Source organism: Serinus canaria, chromosome 21 (assembly GCF_022539315.1).
Source record: "Serinus canaria isolate serCan28SL12 chromosome 21, serCan2020, whole genome shotgun sequence".
NCBI classification, from domain to species: domain Eukaryota; kingdom Metazoa; phylum Chordata; class Aves; order Passeriformes; family Fringillidae; genus Serinus; species Serinus canaria.
The window spans coordinates 7,713,424-7,734,474 of record NC_066334.1 but is presented as its reverse complement, the minus strand read 5'-3'; the positions used below and the strand labels follow the sequence as shown (position 1 = coordinate 7,734,474).

Sequence of the window (21,051 nt, the reverse complement as noted above, 5' to 3'; positions counted from 1 at the left end):
TGTAATAAAATCTATGTAGGTGCCAGGTGATGTAGTGCCTAATTAATTAGTAAATTAATATAATGAACTTGAAGGTCTGTATCAGCACAAATGAATTGTTAATATAAATTTTTATTATTTATTGCTATTTAGTTGATTATTTTCTAACACAGACAGACAATTACAAACATACGTCACACTTGAATTCCAGTTTTATTATTGTTATTGTTTATTTATTATTGTTTCCTCCTGTATTTGTTTGTTACCTTTAGTAGTCTCTCTTAGGAGTAAGCCCCAAACCAGTGGATGTTACCCAGACACAGGGAACAGTGAAGTCACTGGGAAATTTTGTGGCAGAACTGGGGTTAAATGCAGGATGTTTCTTGTTAAGTGTCAAGCCTTTTGCTTGAACCTTCATATATATTTGAGGCAAATAAAGCAGGTAAGGACAGATTCTGACCATGGCAAATTCTTGTACACACTCATTTATACCAACCAAAAGTCAGTATCAGTCTGTAGGCCTTTAATTAGGTCCACAAGGTTTCAATATTTGTATAACATACTTGCATACTGATATTATTCATATGTATTTCTAAGCAAAGATGTTTCAAAATGCAGAGCCTGACCCTCTTCAATATAAATAATTCTTGCTCCAGTACTGCCAGTGTGAAGCAATGCCTCCTTTGCACAGAGGATTTGGAGCAGGGCACGATGGGGATCTAACCAATTTCTTCTTCTGAAATGGGCACATGCAAAGAAATAGTTGCCTGTGACAAAAAGGCACTTGACAAAAATGACCACATGATACTCCTTGATTACTTGTGCCACTCCAATGATAAAATATGGAAGTGGATAATACTGCACTTGCGACTGAAAAAATGCCTCCTCCTCCTCGGCAATTACTTTTAATTTTCCATTATGAAACTAAATAAATACACTGGCTTTTTATAGTGCATGTCTGAGTGATTTCTTCATTCTTCCAGTGAGTTGTGAAGCAGGATCAGAGGTCCTGGACAGCACCCTGCTCTGCGCTGGGTTTGGAAAATGTCACTCCTAATGCCTTATGGCTCTTGGGTAGTCCACATGGGATATGAGTGACTCAGTCAGTGCAGTTTGGTAGTTTGGTCAGTCTAGACCTCATCCAGCTCCTCATTTACTAGAGATTAAGTGCCTCTTTGAGGAATCAATGTGGCATGTAGGCCTATGGAGAGTATGTCACCTGCTCTGAGTGGGTGGGAGCAAGGGATCTCAGCCTGAGTATTGCCATGAGCCTCAGAGCTATGGGAACTACCTTTGCATTCCTTCCTCTCCCCTTCTGCTGACAGTAGGGTGACCTGAGGACAAAGTTAGAACCCTCAGCATGTATTTTTCTGCTTACGGCATTTTAATCCATGCCCTTCTCATGTTGTTTTAGCATCATTTTTCTTGTGTGAGTAATATTTTAAGGGTATGCAGTTTTCTCAGGCTGCACTTGCACAGCATAGCCAGATGGAGTGTTCTGGGGTATGTGCTGGGTGTGAATAAAATACATTAACCTCTACTCTGCAGTAAAGACACAGCCTGTATGCTTGACCCACAGCTGTCCTGTCATCAGTCTAAATGTTGTGCTCACTTCTATGCTGAACGACTTGTATTACCTCCTCATGCTCACATCTCACTGCTACCCAGCAGCTCACAAGGGGATTTGACAGACACCATGTCCTGCATGTCTACACAGCTGCACCCACCCCACTCCACAGTGGAAATGAGGGCTCTGAGCAAAAGCAAAGCAACTTCTATGAAAGTAGGCTTAAGAGACAAATTTCTGGATTTAACCAAGAGTTGTGGACAGCAGATGACCTAACAATGAATTTGGATGCTATCATTGCTAATTGCCGAATGATAAATAGCAAAAATGTGTCCTGAAACTTCAGTCCATCGAAATTAATTTCAAGTATGTAACTCAATAGAACCAATATCTTATGGGCACTAAGCTTGCAGTGTGCAGAATGTCCTCTCCCCAAGGGCAGCAACTAATGGCACCACTACATGCTATGGTAGCTAAAGAAAGGCTGGGAGTACATGAAACTTCTTTAGAGGTGGAGGAGCGTGTGGAACCTGAGCTGCCAATAATCTTGTGCAACTGAACTGTTTGTTAAATGCTCAGGCAAGCAGGAACTACTGAAGATGGGAACCATAACTGTGTAAGGGCTCACAGGTTTAGTAAATGCCAGCAAAGAAAACCACAAGAGGAAAGGAAATGAAAGTAATGTCCAAGATTCCTTTTGGATTTTTTTTTTCCCACTGTTGTGTTGTATGCTTGAAACAGAAAAGAGCAAAACTGAGAGACATTTTCCTTAGAGGACTTTGGTAAAGGATCTTCAATCCCAACGATAGACATGATATGGCTCAAGCTGAATCCTGAGCAGTGGGCAAGGAACCTCCATGGGCAAGAACAAAACTGAATCTGTACTGAAGCATTCTGGCTTGCTAGATACATCTCAGTCAGCTTCTGTTTGGGGTTTATTGTTGGATTTTACAGTACTGTTAAACCCTATCATGGTCTTGCTGAAAAAGTAAATTGCATTTTAGAGGAAATCTGAATGAAATTGGGTATGTTCAAAATTAGCAAAAGGCTTTTGAGATCACCCTGCTGATGGCCATATTGCTCCACTGATGGACAGGTTGCTCCTTTCTTGGTCTGTATTTCAGACCCACTTTTCTGACAGATGCAGATGCCAGCACTTTTGGTTTGGGGGCAGTATTGACACAAGAACACAAAGGACTTGTGAGGGTGGTGCCTTATTACAACACTGAATTAGCTGGAGAGAGATTACTGCACCACTTAAAAGGAAGTCCCGCAATGGTTAAATCTATAGAACATTTTCATCCACAGTTCAACACGGAAGTAAAATTGCTTTGGGTTGATGACAGGAAGATGCTGCATAAATAGTTAAGTATGCATCATTTGCAATTTGCTAAATTATATTCTTTCTATCTAGAACGGGCTGTGTAAGGTGTCATTACCTCCTGTTCTATCTGGCTGAGGAGCTGAGCACTCTGGGGCTCGTACAGTGAACATCAGAGGGCTGACTGGGCTTTGAGCGAGCTGTGGTCTGGAAGGAGACTCAAAGCTGTCAGAGGCACAGCTCACAACGGTGTCCAAGCCTCCCACCGCATTCAGGGGAGCTACAGGCAGAAGAGGATCTGTGGTGATCAACAGGACCACCTCAAAAACACTTGCCCAAGTGCTCCTCCTAACTAGGCCAGCTTAACAGCACTACAAAATTAGAAAACTTCCAAGCAGAAGCAAGACCATTCAGTCTGCGTTCAACACCCTAGATGAGAGAAATGCAAAAATATGAACAAGAGAAAATAGTAAGTAAATGCAATTAAAAGTAACTATGCAGGTTTAATTAAAGAGCCCTATTCTCCCAACCCTTCATTCTTCAGGGATGCCTCATAAGCAAGAATTCATAGCTTGGGACCTGCTCTCTTTTACTTTTGTAAGAAGAAGTTGGGACATTTACTTTCAGAAGCACATGGCAGTGTCTCTCCAGCATACCAAACTCAATAAGTTGGCTGGTTGCATTTTCAGCAATTTATAAATACTTGCCACAGTCATTAGAACAGTTTCACACAGTCCTATTTACTTTAATAATCCCACTTTCATGTCTTTTTTCTTTCTTTCTTACTGTGAACAGGTAAAAATAAATAACTACAGGATGACAAATCCCAAACAATATAAAAATATACAAAACCTCAGATTTTGCAAAGACACTGGCACTACAAACATTATTTCCACAAAATATGTCTCTGCACTATAACTTTGGCCTGGTTAGTAGAAGTCTAGTCTTTACAGGGACCTAAATATTTAACTCAATTGATGCATATTCCTAAACTTGACTGCTCAAAATTCATGAGTCAGACTCCACTCCTCCCTGAGCTGCCAAATCACAGGAATTTCACAAAAGCCATTAAAAATTTATTTCTTTGGAAGTTTCCTATTTGTTCACTGGCTTCTGAGGCTTTTGACGGCAGTAGGCCACATTTCCAAGTGTCCTTGTGTGAAGGTAAGTGCTGGAAACAAGTCATTCCAGGAGCTGGGAATCAAAAGAGAGCACCAAATTTTGGAAGACTCACAATAAAAGCTCAAGACCTGGCAGTGGTCCCACACACGCTCATGTATGTGAGTCACTTTTACTCACATGAGTAGTCACATCAAAATCAGAGGAATTAGCCTATTATTATTAATTATTATTATTTATGTGTGTAGCAATAGCACATAGGAGTTGTGGTTATGGAGCTGGGCCACATTGTGCAAGGCACTGACAAATCCAGAGCAAAACCATGGTTTCTGCCCCAAAGAGCTGATGGTGTAAACACCAGACAAGAGGCAACAGGTGGAGACAGACACAGACAGGGAAGCACACGGAGAGAGCAAGACGCTCCTGCGAGGGTTTCTGTGTGGGTGTGCTGATGCGGAGTTCCCTGCTGCCAATGAACAAAATTATCCAAGAGTGTTCAGGTTTGCCTACCTGTGGCCTAGGGCCCAAATCCTGCAAGCCCTACAGTGGAGGCAGATCCACCCCACAGACCTACTGTCTGGGCGGGCAGGCAGCTGTACCTCCAAACCCCTGTGCTGAGTGCATGGTGCCAGTGAGCCCAGGCTCTTGGCTCCCGTAGAGGCAACCAGGGCATGACAGAAAAGGTCTCAGGGGATGCTTCTATGGAATCACCACCACAAAATGTGCACATGCAACTGTAATGTATACTCACTGTCTCAGTGAAATGAAAGGTGGAGCTAGGGAAAGTAGTTTAACACAGAAATGTGATGCCTGCCTGTTGGAAATTCAGGTGTGTGAGAACTCTTGTCTCTGATCCTGCAAAGACATCTCCCAAAAACAGCCTAGTCTACAAGGCTGCTCACAGCTCTCACATTTGTTCCTTGGCATTTTTGCTAGGATCCAGACCTGCAAAAGTTAGTCCTGTGTGCAACTGCCAGCAAAGCCAGCACAGCTAAACTGAGAAATACTACAGTTGAAGATCTGGGGCAACAGTTAGTTCCAAACTTGAGTGAAATCCAGAAAAAGAACATTAGCAAAAGAAAAATACTCATGTTTAGAAGTTTGTAAAATAGCAACTGAACATCATGCCTAGGAAAACCAGCAGGAGAATAAAGCGGTACACACAACCTAGTTATTCATCATCTCCATGGAGTTTAGTCTCAGGGAACTAAGGTCAATGGGGTCAGCAGACTGCAAAATAGAAAATTTTATAAAATTTACAGTGGTTCTCTGGGAAGGAGGACAGATGGGTAAGAGTAACCGCTGGTGCAGGAACAGGGTAGGAGACAGGCAGCTGCGCGCGCGGGCAGGGAAATGGGGACACTTTCTCGCCTTTTCCCTTGCCAGGGGAGGGTGATCCAGTCCGTGTTTTGCAGGTGCCTCTCCCTTGACTGCCTGCCCTGCCTGCCTGGAGACCGAGTCCGCTCCGTGCCCGCTCCCTCCCGCCGCTCCCCCCTTCCCCACCCCGGGCGGGCCGGGGCGGGCGGCGGCGGGCTCCAGGCCGGGTTTTGTGCGACGCCCGCCCTCCTGTTAGAAATAGGAAAATTCAATAATCAAAGCAAAGGGGAGCGCGAGGAGGAAAAATCCGGGATCAGGGCAAGTTTGATGGCGCATGCGCGCTGCTGCCTCCATCCCAAACACACACACATTTCCCTTGACTTGGAAAGTCAACCAAAGCAGCCCCAAGTGCAGGTAAGCCCGTCCGCTCCCGCCCGGCCCCGGCCCCGCCGCCGGCAGCCCCGGGGCCGGGGCGCTGCGCGGGCGGGCGGCGCTGCCCGGCAGGTGGGCAGCGCTCCGCTCTCCGAGCCGGTTCCCGTGGGGCAGCGCCCACCTCCGCGGGCAGCGGGCAGACTCTGCGGGCACCGGCCGACAGCGGGGGCAGCGGCGGCCGCCCGGCCCCGCCGGAGGAGGGAGGTGCCGTGGGGGGCCGACGGCGGCGGCGGGGTAGCGCCGTGCCCGCTCGGCGGCGGAGCCGCGGCCGCGGCGGCGCCCGTCAATTTCCAAGACTTTGGCAGGAGCCCGGGCAGGGGACGGGGGAACACGTGCTCCCGCTCCGCGCCGAGGGCAGGTAACTGCAGCCCCGCCGCGCCGCACCACCCGAGGGTCCCGGGGAGGCACTGAGAGGTGGGAGGGGAAAGGCGGCAGCAAAGTTGGGCGAGCGGCAGCTGGAGCGCTCCGCGGACAGGGCCGGGTGCGGCGGGGCGAGCCGTGCCGGGGAACTTTCTGCAAAGTGGCCGGGCCGGGGTCGGCAGCGCTTCCCCCGGTGCCCGCAGCGGCACGGCCGCAGCCCCCCAGCAGAGTCGCGGTGGGCAGGGGCCGCGGCGGCCGGGAGCGCGGGTCGGGGCAGCCGGTGCCCGGCCCCCCGGGCGAAGCAGCAGGTTATTTTTACCCGGTGGTATTTGCAGAATGTGCAGCTGATTTGCCATCCGGAGCCAGGAAGTTTCCCCCTTCCGCCTCCTTCCCCTTTCCCCCTTTCTTTCCCCCGTGCGCGGCGGGGTGGTGGCGGGCGGGGGGACGGCTGACCGGGGTGGTGGCGGGTGGGGGACACGGGCCAGGACTCCCGGGGGAGCGGCTGCCCGCGCTGGAGACGCTGGGGACGGGGAACAGGTGTCCGAGCCGTCACTCATAAGCCGGGCCGGTGGGGGGACGCGGACGGGGAAGGCGAGGAGCGGTGGCGTGCTGGGGCCCCGAGCGCCACCGGCCGCGGAGTCCCGCGGAGCAGAGGAGGAGAGAGGGGCAGCCGGGGCGCAGAGCAGAGGCGGGCTCGGCGGCGGCCCGGAGCGGCGAGAGAGCTGTCAAGAAGCTCGGGCGGGCGCGGGACTGGCGCTGCCGCTCGCCTCGGGGCCGGCGCCGTCAGCCCGGGCAACTTATGCGGCAAACTTTGAGGGGTGGTCTGCGGCCGGAGGCCGCTCCGAATCACGGCAGGTTGGATCGATCGACTCGAGCCCTCCTGCTCTTTCGGGTCGGAAAGGTGAAACTTCTCAGGAGCTGCACGTCCACCTTCTGTGTGCCCCCTCCTGTCCGCGCTGCGCTGCACAGTGGGTCCTGGCAGCTCGCTCCCTGGAAGAGTAGCTGTCTCTCCCAAAACTTCATTGATGAATTTATTTCCTCTATTGATTTGCTGACTGTCAGGGTGGTATAATTTCTTGCGAAGGTTTCGGACTTCTCATTTCAGAAGTCCTGCCTGCTTCCCATCTACCTTTTATCTGTGTGTCGCTGCCACCTTGTTAGCTACCCTAAAGGTGGCTTGGAAGAGTTTATGGGAGAATATTGTTGAACTTGAGTAATCAAGTTTCCAGATCTTATGCCTCCTGTTTAATTTATTAGACTAGTTATTTATTCTGTTGATGATAATCTGTTGCTGGTTTCTATGGAGATGTTAAACTGATCTCTTTCAGAAATCAAACTCCATATGCACTAAAACGTTTAAAGGAGCAGCGTCCCCTTTTGTTTTCAGACTTTGTACCTTTCAGCGCTTTTACTGGGCTCCCGTATATTTTATATATTAAAGCCTGAAGTTGAAGCTTTGAGCAAGACAGAACTTATTATGGCTAACAGAAAGTCAGGGCTTTGATCCTTTTTTTTTGCATCATCATTTAAAACAGATCATTTTTCCCCCCTCATCACACAAGATAGCAGAACCCTTTCAAGATCAAAGCGTCCAGCTAAAAACTATTGTTTAAAAAAAAAGAAAACCAAAACAAAAAAACCCCAGTAAAAGATATAGTTAAATTAAGGGGATGCTTCCTTAATCTGCTTATTTTGTTCTAAAGATTTTTTTTTTTTAGCTTTGTCAATACAACAACAACAGAAACTTGTGGCAACTATATTGTTATTTTTATACCTACCAAGTTTTTTTAAAGTTAAAATAAGTTCAAAGTCAAATATCTCCAAAGATAAAGTGCTTGTTAGGGTGTTTTTATTACTTGGTTTCTAAATGTGGAAGGTCAGAATCCAGAAAGCTACTGCATTAGAGAAGGTTTTAATAGTCTTTGTCTCATCTTAATGAGAGAGCAATCTAAAAAACATTTTCCCTGCAACGTTTATAAATTATTTCAAAGAAGTGTCTCTGCATATAACTCAGTTTTCATTATTTCTTAACTTATCCATTGTATTATTACATGTGATTCAGTGTGATATCACTTTAGAACTAAAGTAATTGAGGTGAGAAAAATTTTTTTATGCTTAAAATCTGAGAAGTCCTGGTAAGCCAGTGTGTTGATTAGGTTGATGCACAGTGCACACCAGTTGTGGGTTTTTGCTCATCTTTAAGAGGAAAGTTCAAAGATTTGCAAAAAATACACTACCAACGCAATGCATGTTTAACACAGTAAAAGAACCCCTTGTTGTACTTTTTTTTTAGTATCTTCAAAATGTTTCCACTGCCTAAATGAGAGATGTTTTTCCTCTTAGTGTGCTTCTATACTGATCCTAGAAATAAAAGATTAGTCCTAGAGGAAATAGTATATGTAACCCTTATATATATATTTGTGTGTGTATATACATTTATATTTCATATATATATACATATATATATATACACACACACACACAAACACACACATATATCTTTATCTATATCTATGTTTATATACATGCACATACATATATACACATATACGGAAAACATCAAGTGGCTTATGATCTGTCCATACTAGACTTAAATATTTTTCCTTGTAAATTGTTTCCTTTTTTTTTTCCCCTGTGTGTGTGTGTGTGTTTGTGTGTGTGATTTGATGTGTGGGAGATCATTTAAAATTTTTTGTAAGTATTCTGTTTATTTGTTTGATTTGAATTGCAAACAGAATTGACTCTGACAAGTAAGAGGAGGGGGGAAAAAAGGAAACACTATGGCTTTAAACTCAGGAGTTTGCATATTCTCCTTGTATCTTTCCCCTTTGCTAATTATTGTGTTGTTTTCAGAGCAAATATGTCATATCCATGGCGACCAGGCAGGTTTATTGTCTTTCAGAAGCAATAGCTCACATAAGTAATTAATGACTTCTTTTTTTTTCCTCTGGCTTAGGTTAAACAGATCATTCAAGGAAAGTCATATCTCTCTCTCCTTCTCTCTCTTTTTTTTTTTAGCCCAGTGACATAAGAACATGAGTTAGAACAAGAAAATACTTTAACCAAGAAGTCAACAGCTTATTTTTCCTCATTTCTTTTTAAAAGATCTAAGTGTCAGCTTTCCACACACATGACATTGTCATTCTTGCAGTTTCAGAGCGAATCCTTTGTACAGGGGAAAGCCACTGAAAGCTGGAGTTAAGTTGGTGTTGTACAGCTGAGCAAAGTATCTCTGGGTACATGTGGTGGGATGTTATTCTTGCTCAAGGGTTTTGCTGTGTACTGGGATTAAAAACATTTCCCTCACTTTTCCCCCTTCCCTCCAATTCTATCTGTATTAAAATTAGTGTTAAAATAAAGGTGTGTTTTTGTATCTTGCAGATTGTAATTCAAACAGTTTCCAGGAAAGAATTAGTAATTCATTTTTATATACAGCATATATACACACATGCCTGAGCTCCACCCAAAACAATCAAGCGAGCTGGAAAAAAAAAACTTATTTCCTTTTTCTTTTCAAGCCCAAGCAAACCTGCACAGTAACTTCAAAAGCTTATTAAAAATAGCCCCCCGTTTTTGCAAGGAGTTTGCTGCAGGTATGAATCTTGTTCTTTCCCTTTCCAACTATGTTTCTTCCTATTAAAGCTGAATTTGCTATCTGTCCAAGCCAGAGACTGGTTATCCACTATGATTTACTGAGGTGGTGGTTGCCCCCTCCCACACTCCCCCCAGCACCTTCACCCCCATTTTGTTTTTGCTAATTTCATTTTCAGAAGGATTTATACACAGTCCAGCTATATAAATTCCTTGGGAGATAAAAGCGCCACACACTTCCATAAACAAAGGCTTTTACTTGAATCCTGTCTTCCTTTTTTTCTTAAAGTAAAAAGGAAAAAAAACCCTAAAAACAAAACCCCAAGCCATATGATTGAAGCAGGTATCATAAATGCGTGCTGGTAATGATTCTGTATTCCACAATGCTGCTACTTTAACTTTTAAAATATGTTTCCTTTCTGGTTTGTAACATTAATCAAAGAGCCGCTTCCTTCCAAATTTCCACAGACTGGGGCTAATTAGAACCACTCGAATCATATTTTGTAAATTCCATGTGGATGTTACTTTAGGTTTCAAAATTGTGAGTGCTTCAGGTTTAGTCTGGCTAGGTACTCTTAAGGTTATTCTTATTAATGTTTCTGTCTCCCAGAGCAATTCAGGGTTTCTCTGAAACCCAGATAGATTTGCGGGTTCACATACAGGGGTATGTCGGAAATAGACCTTACAAGTAGGAAAAAGAAAAGCCGAGAAGGAAGGAGATTTTGCAGTGCAGTTCCAAAGAGCAACAGAGAACCTCCTGAGTAATGTGAAGCTGAGGATTCAACCGACTTGATAATTGAGCCCTTAACCTTCTGATGTCTGTATCAGAAAAACAGAGTCTAGAAGAGGGAGACAAAGAATAAAAGCAAATACTGGGTAGGAGGAAGCTGAGGAGATGACTGAAATACTGAGGTAAACTTCAGGATATGTACAGATCAGTATTATGATGTTTCCCTGTGGTGAAATGTAGCTGGTTTAAAGGTGGCTTCGGGAGAACCTGGTGTTTCCAGTGCAGCCGAGAGTCTGATGTTTCTGTGGTGTATGCAGATGTAAGTTGGAGAGACTTCTCTTGGAATTTGTGTTTATGTTTCCCTCTTTCCTTTTGTTTTTGAAGGACTCGCTAGTGATTTTTTTTTTTTTTAATCTTTATGGGAAGTTAAATAGCTAGAAGTTGGAAGTTTTCAGGTTGTGATTACCAGGCTGTGCTAAAGGTATTTAAATCGAACCACTTCAAACATCAGACAGGGTGACTGTTTCCATGCTCTGGTGTAGCCTTTCTCTCTTGTACATTTGTTGTACCTAAATTGGGTATCTAAGAATTAGGGGGCAGTTGGTTTGCACAAACATCTCAAAGTTAACTTGCTTTTGGTATATAAGACTTCAGCTTCAAAGAAAAGCAAGGGTGCATCATAAATTTTGCTAAAATTAATCAACCGTTTAAGAGCTCCACATTAACAAGGTCTTCCAGGCAAGCAGCTTTCTTTTCTTTTTCTTCTTCTTTTTCATTCACAGTCTGAGAGGTTTGAAGTAGAGGAGGGGGGAACATGAGTAGGAAGAGGAAAGGGATGGAATTTGAGGAGAAATAATAAAAACAAAAAAGGCTGGATTTGTAGAATATAAATCCTCATATGTCCTTGATCCATATTGTCAGGGGTTTTTTTGGTTTGATTTTTTTTTTTTTTTTTTTTTTTTTTTTTTTTTTTTTTTTTTGGATTTGTCCTGTGTGCCTTTGACGGAAAAGGCACGTAGAGAGAGAGAGAGAGAGCGCGACAGAGAGGGAGAGAGAGACGTGTCACTGCTTTGGAGCTCATTATCATTCTTAATAAGTCTTAAGGAATAAAGAGGAGCATTGAGTGTAAATGCTGGGTAATCCTAACACTCCTCAAGGTGAGAGGAGTCTCGAGGACACAGAGAAAGAGAGTGAGGAGGAGGGGGCTACTGTGGGAGCAGGAGAGGAGCTGTGGATGAAAGTGGTTTTTAGGGGAGCGGGCACAGGTTAGTCGGGCTTGCACCTCTGGGACGCTGGAATCGTTCCACAGGCCTATGCTGGGGCAAGTTGTCTCCAAGTTTGCGTCCCAGAGATCTCCCAGGTTTGCACCCGAGCAACCCAGCTGGACCTTGGGGCTGAAATGCTGGCCTGTAAAGGTGCCGTCCTCTGACGGAGATCAGTTTGAGAGGAGCCGGCTGCCTACGCTGCTCGGCCGGGTGCTGTGGCTGTCAGCCCCGGGCCGGAGCAGCGGAGCAGCGGCCCAGGGCGGGTGCTGGCTTTGCCGTGCTCCGCTTTCTGTGCTCCGCTTTGCCGTGCTCCGCTTTGCCGCGGGCTTCCTCGGCTCGGGGTCGCTTCTCAATCGCTGCACCTTGTCCTTTGCTCCTTTCCGCGTCGGTGTGTTTGGATGTCTCAACTCCTTCTCTTCGCCTGAATTTCCTGAAGCATCTCCCTGCGCGGCTCGGACACTAGGTGGCTTAAAGCACAGGCTCGGCTCTGCTCTGCTGGCAGCTGCCAGCGTTCATTCACTCTTTCTGGTGGGCTCCCTTATTCAGACTTCAGGCTGACAGCAAAACATGGAGATGTCTTTGAGTCCGTTGTGGATTCAGATATCGCACGACCTCCTTGGCAGTGTGTTTGCAGTCGCGTTGGGGCATATGAGCCCTTGGAGAAGGAAGAAAGAGGACATTGATCAAATTAAGTCAGAGGCTGGGCTTCTTGCTTTGATGATAAGGAGTCAGGAACCTGCTGGTGTTGCTGAGTCCTTCCCTCTCCAGGCATATTTCACCATACCCATTCTAAAGAGTGTGTGTGTGTGTGTGTGTGTGTTCCTTTTGAGAAAAAAAAACATTTCAGGGTTGGCATCGCCCTTTTTACGGTGCTGATGTGTAATGGAAGATGCTGAGCTTTTAGTGATGCCCACTGGCCCTTCTTTCTGGTCTCTTATCTCAACTCCAGTTGCAGGCAGAAGGGATTGCTGTAATTGGGAATTTGCCTAATGCATCCAAAGCCTAAAGAAGGGGAGTGGAATAGCACTTGAATATTTTTTACCCCTCCTGCAGTCTGTGTTGTCTCTCTGGTTCAGCCCTTAGCTTCTGGCTGAAGTAGGAGCTTTACCTTTTAAAAAAATATTCCAAATACCTTGGAACAGGTGGGAAGGAGGTGTGGATGCTGAGTTTTGATCAGTTGACAGAAGCCAAATGCAGTGAGGTGGAAGTCTTGCTAAGTGCTTATTTTTCTGGGTCCAGGTGCTTGGCATCAAGTTAAAGTATTACATTGGTAATATTATTAGGTATTCAGTTATTGTAATATTATTAGGTATTTGGTTATTAGTAATGGAACAGTGGAGCTTGCCTGTACTTGACAGAGAACTGCTAAGGAACTGTATTAGACCTGAATTCATCCTGGTTTCTCCAGTAGCATCCTTCCAGCATGCCTCAGCCCTGATCTGGAAGGATCAGGAGGAAACTTAAATGCAGTTTTTGTGCATCATCTGTCATTTGAACTCTTTCCTGAGACAGCTAATGAATTGCACAGAGGAGGCTCCATTCTTGTACAGAGGGATCTGCCTGCAACCCCTCTCACTCACTCTGTCGATGAGGTGTATAATACCTTTCCCGCGCGATTGAGCTGGTCTAGAATAGGACCCGGAGATACAAGAGTCTGTGCTCACAGGGTTAGCTCTAGAGCCATCCAGCTGCCAAGGCCTCGTGCATAATAACTGCTGTAGGAAAAGGCATAGCAGAACTGTCAGTTCTTAGGGGCCTTTGGGGGCCTTTGGCTCCTTGCCCGCCATGGCATTTTGGGGTAGTTTTCTCTCCAGAAGGTATCCTATTTTTGTTCTGCCACCGGTGATGCTGTTTTGAAACAACATTGGAAACAACTCCCAGATTCTAAGCCATAGGGCTTGTCATTCCAGTGACAATTCAACAAGTCACCTCAGTCATCTCTGAGGCTGCTCCTGATCCTTTTGTTTGTGAAGTCAGCTGGCAAGGTTGGTCTCAGTGCTGGGAGGGCAGCACATTGTCACACATACCATCATCCATCAGACTCAGGAAGGAATGAGGTAGATGAACTCTGCAGGTTTTTCAACAAGTTTTTTGTTTTGAATGCTATCCTTTGAAAGAACAGTAAGGAACTGGAAGACTTAAGAGAGTCCCTTGATGGACTGTCCTTTGGAACTGTGAAGAGGGGTCTTGTTTCAGCTGTCTATTAAAATGTGTTGTGTAGTGACACTTGGGAGGGGCCTGAGGAACAAGTGCTAAGAGTGTGATGCAAGCGTAAGTTTTACTGCTGGGTTTGGAGAATAGTTGACTGGAAAAAGTGTCCTAAAAGTACAAGACAGCTTGGTTCTGGTCCCTGCTTGTATTTGAAGGTGAGAGTGGCAGCTGACTTTCACTTACAAGCCAGTTCTTTTCTTTCCTGGTTTTGCTTCTGCTTCCAATAGCAAAGGTACTAGGACATTTTATTCCTAAGCAGTAGGAACTGCCAGCCCTACACCTTTCCCAGTGTGGATAGGCAGAGCTTTCTAAATAAGAAGATGTGAATGTACCTGGCATAAATGCAGACTGAGCCATGTGATCACAGCCTGTGGCCTCAAGGTATCTCTCCTGCCCCACTCAGCCCATCCCCATGCACAGAATCATGCTTGCCTGCGTGGTGCATGATGAGGCTGGCAGAGCAGTTGGGAGGCTGGCAAACAGCTCCCAGCCTGGCTGCCTCCCCTTGGGAGCTGTGTCTGCAGAACATCCTCTCCAGAGGGCTGCTGGTGATGAGCCCCTCCCTCTACCAGCGCCTCAGGCTGGTCCAGCTTTATGCGAGGGGAGCAGTGTCCTTTCACACCAGTGAGCCAGCAGAATCTCTCCCAGGGGTTATTGTAACCTCTCAGCAGCGATTTGCAAACAGGCATTCGGAGATAAAGTCTTGCTGCCGAGCTCAGGGCCAGTAGGGCAGATAAGAAATGCGGCAGGTTTATGAAAGGGAAGGTGTATGAAATGCAGCCTGCATCTCCCATTTCACTGCACTATGCCAAAACACACAGTTTCTTATTTCAGTCACTGTGATCTTTCAAGGAGGTTAATTTCCATGACGAACTCTGGGCCACGTGCTTGGAGGATTTATCTAATTAGACTGACACTTTTCTTTTTTAAAAAAGAAAATTAAGCTGCACCTTGGAGGACTTAAGTATTTTAAACTCTGGGAGCAGCAGTAGCTAGTGTGATCCCTGCTCACAGAGCAGGGAAAGAGGAAATTTCCCCGTTTTCCAGTCTCCCATTTAAGACTTCACCAAAGGTCCCCATTTACCTAATTTTTTTACTTGGTGGCTGGGTCCTAAAGAGTATTTTATCCTGCCTGAGTCCCTAAAGCCTTAGCTGGCTGTTTAACTCATGTAAACTATTGGTGTTCTGGGCTGTATTCAGGATGGAGCAGAGGGTGAAGGAGAGACCTACTTATGCTCCTTAGCCATGTTCTGGAAAAACTGCATCCTCCCAGGACAGTAAATGGTGTGTCTGCAGCCATGTAATGACTGAGATAGGTATATGTCCCTCTCACCATGCTTGGGCACCTCATGCTCCTGAATGTGTGTGTTGTGGAAGCTGGTGTGACTGTCCTTGTCTTATCTGTGGTCACAAAGAATAGTGAGTCCCAGGAGAATCCCCTATATCTTCATCCAGCCTTGTTGCAGTCGGATCATGTTTGGACTTCCTGCTAAAAATGCCATTTAGGCAAGAACTGGGACCGGGACCATGCTGTAATGAAAATAGAGGATCTTAGGTTAAGGCAGTTACATGCAGGCAAGTCCCATGCTTCCCCCGGACTGGATATTTTTCACACTTGCAGGCACAGTGGATGATGCTGGTTTTGTTCCCATTAGAGGGCTCCTGGAGTCCCACTCACACTCTCTGCCTGCTGCTTCCCCATTATTTGGCAGCTCCTTGTGTTCCTGTGTGTGAATCCAGGTTCAGATCACTTCAGGTCTGGTACTGCTCCAGCTGTTTATCCTAGTAAAGGAGATGGAAGGAACATTTTCTCAGGGCACCATTTGCTGCACTAAACTCCGACAACTCAGACATGTTGTCTTGCAGCCCAGGTTGGAACAGAGCAGCATCTGTGGAGGGGGAAGTGTCCATGCAAAAGGAGCAGCATAAGAGTAGCCTTGTGACCTCTGGTGATAACACATTGAATCCTGTGGAGCTGTTCATGGTACAAGACTCTGCACAGAGTGAGAAAAATACAGCATCCTCATCCAAGGAGATGGTCACTGTGGTCACTGGGCATTCCACAGTCCCCAGCTGATACACTGAGGAAGCTGTAGTGGATTGAACCTGAGATTTAATTTAAATTTGTGTTTGGTGAGTAAAGGAACAAAAATAGATATTTCCTGTCCTACCCCCCCCCCCCCCATCTAAGCAAAAGAAAAAGAGAAAGAAAAATAATAGAACCTACCAGGCACTCAGAGGGCTAACCAATAGGAGCTCTGTTGGCTGGGGAGCAATCGTTCTGGCTTGGTCAGCCATCCCTAACAAGTTACGGGTTGTATAAACTCCCAGCTTACAGCTGTAAATTTACTCAATTTTGAATACAGCCACAAGCTGGCTCAGCAGGATCTGAAACTCTCTGCTCCAGTAGTCCTGCTATGCTCGAAATTCACATTTGGGGGGCCCCTGCTTTACACACATGGAACTGTGGAGGGCCAGATCATGGGCTGCATCCCACGCAGCTCCAGATTGAAAGGAACCTCCTCAATATGAACCATGGTGTTAATTTATCCTTCCCTGGCATTTTGCGTCCTCGCCTTGGGTGAATGCTTCTTGATCTCCATAGCTGCCCCTGTGCCTTTTCTGTCCCTCACCTTGAGATGGGGAGCTTGGTCCAAGATAAATTCCCTTGCAGAGTGTTTGCAAAACACTGCCCGGAACAGCAGTGCCATCTCTGTTGGATGCTGTAGTAGGATTTGGTCCGTACACAGTCCTGGGCCCTTCCTGCAGTGTCTGCCCAGTCCTTGCTGAGGTGGAGTCAGTGGGTATTAGCTTGAGTGAAAGGAGTGTTCTGACTTCAGGTTTTTTTGCTGCAGAAGTGGCTGATCTCTCTGAACACCTGTAGTGTGGCAACATTGGATATTCCTAGATAGCTGAACTTTTGGCTTGTATTTGAGGCGCTGAATCCTGCCACAAACAGCAGCATGTTATTTATACTGAAAGAGAATTTAGCCTAGTCACACAGTTAACTTTGGCTCTTACATGTTCAGAAACTGGACGGTTTATAGCAGTGTAGAGAAAGAGGGACATATGCACCTGAGGCCACGTGTCCTCTTACTGCGGACTTCATGTTTCTAATGGGGAAGCATTTTGCCTTGGAATGAGACATCAAGTATTGTCATGTTACTCTCACTGACACCTTGGTCTTCAGCAAAAGTGAGGTGATATTTTCTGTTACCTAGAATGAGCTTGGAAGGTCGAGATGGCTTGAGGGATGACCAACCACAGACCTCCTCAACATGCATCTGGCAGCCTCTGCACTGGGGTGCTGCCTGGCTCTGAACCAGCTCATGTCCATCTTCAATGCAGTAAGATGGTGATGGCAGAGGTTATGGAGATAGTGTGGTTCCAAACACAGCAAGTGTTCCCTCCTGAATTCAGCTCCCTAAAAAAGGAATGGAAAGGAGTGGTTGCAAATAAAAGATCCAGGAGAGGTTTCCTCTCTGGTCTTCCTTGCCTCCTCTGTGGAGTTGTGCTGGCTCTGCCTCTGGCTCCAGAAGGGTTAAGGTGACTCATGGCCCTCTCACCAGATATGCTGGCAGGAACATTCGTCCCAGCCACTAATTGGTGGTGTTTGCTCTGCACTTTCTCGCTCTGGTTTTGATGAAAACATTTCACCAGGAACTTAGCGTGCAGAGGATCCCAGCTGACAGCACTGGGCTGGCTTTACCAAGTTGTCCTTGCTGTGTGTAAATTCAGCAGCCAGGCTTCGAGGTGGCGGGGGAGGACAAACATGCCTAGCATCACAGTTCCTGGCCCCTTGGTTCCACTCTTCAGAATGGTCTTGCCTATGGGAATCTTTGGGCTGCAGGCCCATATCTACTCTAGTCTGCAGCTGCCCTTCCATACCTAGACAGCTGCTGGCACTGGAAGCCAGTTAGAGCCTTGGGACAAGGCTACAGAGGTGGGAAGAGAGGTACTGATAGGTTCTATAGGGCCTGGTCTTACCTGAGAGCAGGGGTATGACTTGGTAGAGCTTGGGAGATCTGTTCCCAAGACCATCTGGCTGCAATCCTGGGGGATTCTTCCCCAGAAAACAGGCTCTGACAGGCTCTGTGCCACAGAGTGATGAAGCTACTGGTTCTATTACGTGAAGATGACCTAACCATTCTTTCCTATGTCACTTGGAATCTTGTGCGGGACTTCCCCAAACCCAGTCTTGCATTGGACTTGTTTTAGGTAATAATAACCTGCTTATCTATAGGTTCTTCTAACGGGCTTCATGTGAAGAAGTCTGAGATGGTTTTAATTTTTGCCATTCAAGTGATAGAGAAGTTGCCATGTCCTTATGGAGTTAGTCTTGAGAGTGGACAGGTTCCTCAGTTTCTGCATCACAGAACCTGTAGGCAGCTGCAGAAACTGAAACATTCCCCAGGGGAGATGCGAGTTTATCTGTGCTGCTGCTGGAAAATGCATTCAAATTTCTGCCCAAACAGGAGATTGTGACATGCAAGAAATTCATCTGACCCATCAGGGCTGCCACTGCTCTGATATTTCTTTACTTTTCTCTCCTTATATCTGGTGATCTACCCTACGAGCAGCAAAACAAATCCAGATGGGAAAATTTATAAACCAGAAAATCTGGATTCCCTGTTCCTGGAAAAGCATGATCCCTTGTTCTCAGCCACCTCCGTGTGTCATGGGGTCTGCCATGAAGAGATGCCAGAACTGTTGCAAGAGGCCAGGCCTGTGTCTGCCTTAAGGAAACTGACCTGCGTGAGTGTGGGTTTCCAAAGGAGATGTGCTGCTCTGGGGAAGCAGGATTTGCCCTCGTGGGAGCTGTTCAACAAAGGCATTTGTTCTCTTTCTGTCCATTTCAAGACCTTGCTCACATCATGCTGAACTGATTATGTCTGTTGAGGGAAATTTTCTGCCTCTTCCCTCTCCCTGACTATTGATAGTCTGGAACTAAATACATATGTCTCATTAAACACAAAAAGAGCCATGCCAGGCCACCACTGCACAATGTGCTGCCTGTTATCAGCCTGGAGAAAGGGAGCAAACAGGTGTAGGATAACAGTGCAACTGAGAGAGACCAAAGTGCATCATAAAATAAACAAACAGCCAGTGCTCCAGCTCCCCCAAATGCACCCTGTAGTTCCAAGGGTCTGCAGTGTGCTTTAGAACATTCTCTGAGCAAGTACCCACTTGGGGCATAGTTTAATTTGCAGCCAGAAATGGGTTAATAATTTTCTGCATCGTAGGGTGTCTGGAAGCCCTGTGCCCCTTCTGTTGTGCTTGGGGCCGCAGGAGCACTGGGAGCTCCCTGCCTCCAGAGCTTGCAGTGGTGGGGGAAGAGGCCACTTACAAGATTGACCAGCTGTGGGTCTGACTTGGGTCATGAAATCGAAAAATGTAGGCCTGGATGAAGTACTAAAGAAGGCATCTTAGCCTTCCCTTACCATAAGTAAAGGCTGTAACTTTTTACTGTGACCTTCACAACCTTTAACTGTTCTCAGGAAAGAGCCCAGTCTCTGTGGTGTGACAGTCTTTCCTCCTAAGATTTCTTAGGTGAGGATATTGGTACCAGGATTTTATTTAATTTCTTTACACCTCTTCGTGCTATGTGAATCTTCTGTTGTCCCTTGTGCTTTGGGGCTGGCTGAGCTTGCACTGGTGCTGCTGGTAAATTTTTGTTGCATTTAGTGAAGCAGTGGCTTGGCTTACTGTACCCCAGCAGCAGCCAGCGCTTTAGTGACTCAGCCCCTGGAATTATGCTTACCCAACAATACCTTTTGTCCTTTGCCCAAAACTTCTGGCCAAGAAAAAGGGAAAAAGGAGGAGGGAGAAAAGAAAGAAAAGGTAAAATTCTGCGTTTAGTTGTCCTTTCATCACAGGTGGTGCCAGTTGGTTTTTGCTTTATTTGTACAGGGTGGGGAAAAGAGAAAAAGAAAACAAGGTGGAACTCAGACAAGGCCCAGGAAATGTTTGAACCTGACAACAAACTTCCTTTGTTCAGGGGAGCAGGAGAAAGAGAACAGAAAAAAGGGAGAGAAGACCAGTTGAAACCAACCTTAGCCCTGTGCTCTTGGGCAGGTTTCTTTTTCCTACTCTTTATTGTTTGGGGTCTTTTGTATTGCTTAGTGTCTTGTGATAATTTTGTTTGCACAAGGGCTTTTGTGTACTGCCTTCTAGAAGGTGGACAGATGAAAGGTTTCCTGGGGACACATTTGTTATTTGGATGGGGAGGATTTGTCAGTTGTTCTATCATTTATCTATCATTATCTATCATTTATTCATGCTTTGCATGATCCTTCTCCTCCAGGCATGAAGATCAAGATGGCTAGAGGGAAAGCATGAAGGACCATACTTCTCAGGAGGAGAGACAGATGAGCAATTTAGGGGCTAGGCAGACAAATCCTGATTAAAATGCAGAAACCAGAGGGTTTTGTTGAGGAGAAAACGAAGAGAGCCACGAGGGCAGCTGCTAGGGATACTGCCTAGGAGACCCAAGTGCTGCGCCACAGACCACCCTCTTTTTCAGGCTGGCACAAAATCTCTTAATGAATCTTCCTGCAAAGTAATTCTTCAAAAAGAAGAGTTGGGAGTTGTGAGATAGCTGCCCAAGGGGCACTGGAAATTAGAGTAATCTGCTCCTGTGTGGTACAGAGTGGATTCTGGTGGGGTTGGGTTCAACAGGGCCATTACAGCCAGTTCATTGGTGGTACAGTATGGTATGATCAGGGCCATGCAGCACTCCTGGAACTTGGTTGGAGCACGTAGAAGTGTTTTTCCATCCAAACAGGTGATGACAGCTCTCTGTCAGGCACCTGGCAGTCCATATGTGTTACAGCTGGCCTGGGCTGGGGTGACACTTAAGGGATCTTTTTCTCTCAGGAGATGCTCCTCCCTAGGAGGCTGCCTGGTACCTTCCAAAATTGCCCTGTTCTTAGATGTTGACTGTGTGGTGTTGTAGTGGTCTGGCAATGCTGGAATGACTGGGTAGCGAGGAGACTGGGATGAAAGACTGTTCAGTCCTTTCTTGCCAAGCTTAGAAATGTGTTACACAATGCTCAGTTAATCTCTGTTATCTCATTTGGGTATCACAAAACATTGTGTCAAAATGAGTGAGCAAAGTTGTGGATATCACTTGTATTGCAGCTGCTGACCATGCTCTTCA

At 46.0% G+C, this 21,051-nt stretch overlaps 1 protein-coding gene across 9 annotated transcripts in view; it reads left to right on the top strand.

Annotated features, from left to right (window-relative positions):
• The first annotated feature begins 5,534 nt into the window (after nucleotides 1-5,534).
• Nucleotides 5,535-21,051, top strand: part of CASZ1 (castor zinc finger 1) — a 195,389-nt gene continuing 179,872 nt past the window's right edge. For 6 of the 9 annotated variants that reach the window (XM_018920312.3, XM_050982594.1, XM_018920310.3 and 3 more), the window contains exon 1: nucleotides 5,535-5,717. The gene's annotated coding sequence lies outside the window, so the exon portion shown is untranslated. Of the gene's footprint in view, nucleotides 5,718-5,966; nucleotides 6,094-21,051 lie in introns of those variants that run through there. The other 3 variants (XM_050982593.1, XM_050982595.1, XM_050982592.1) reach the window with 2 other exon arrangements.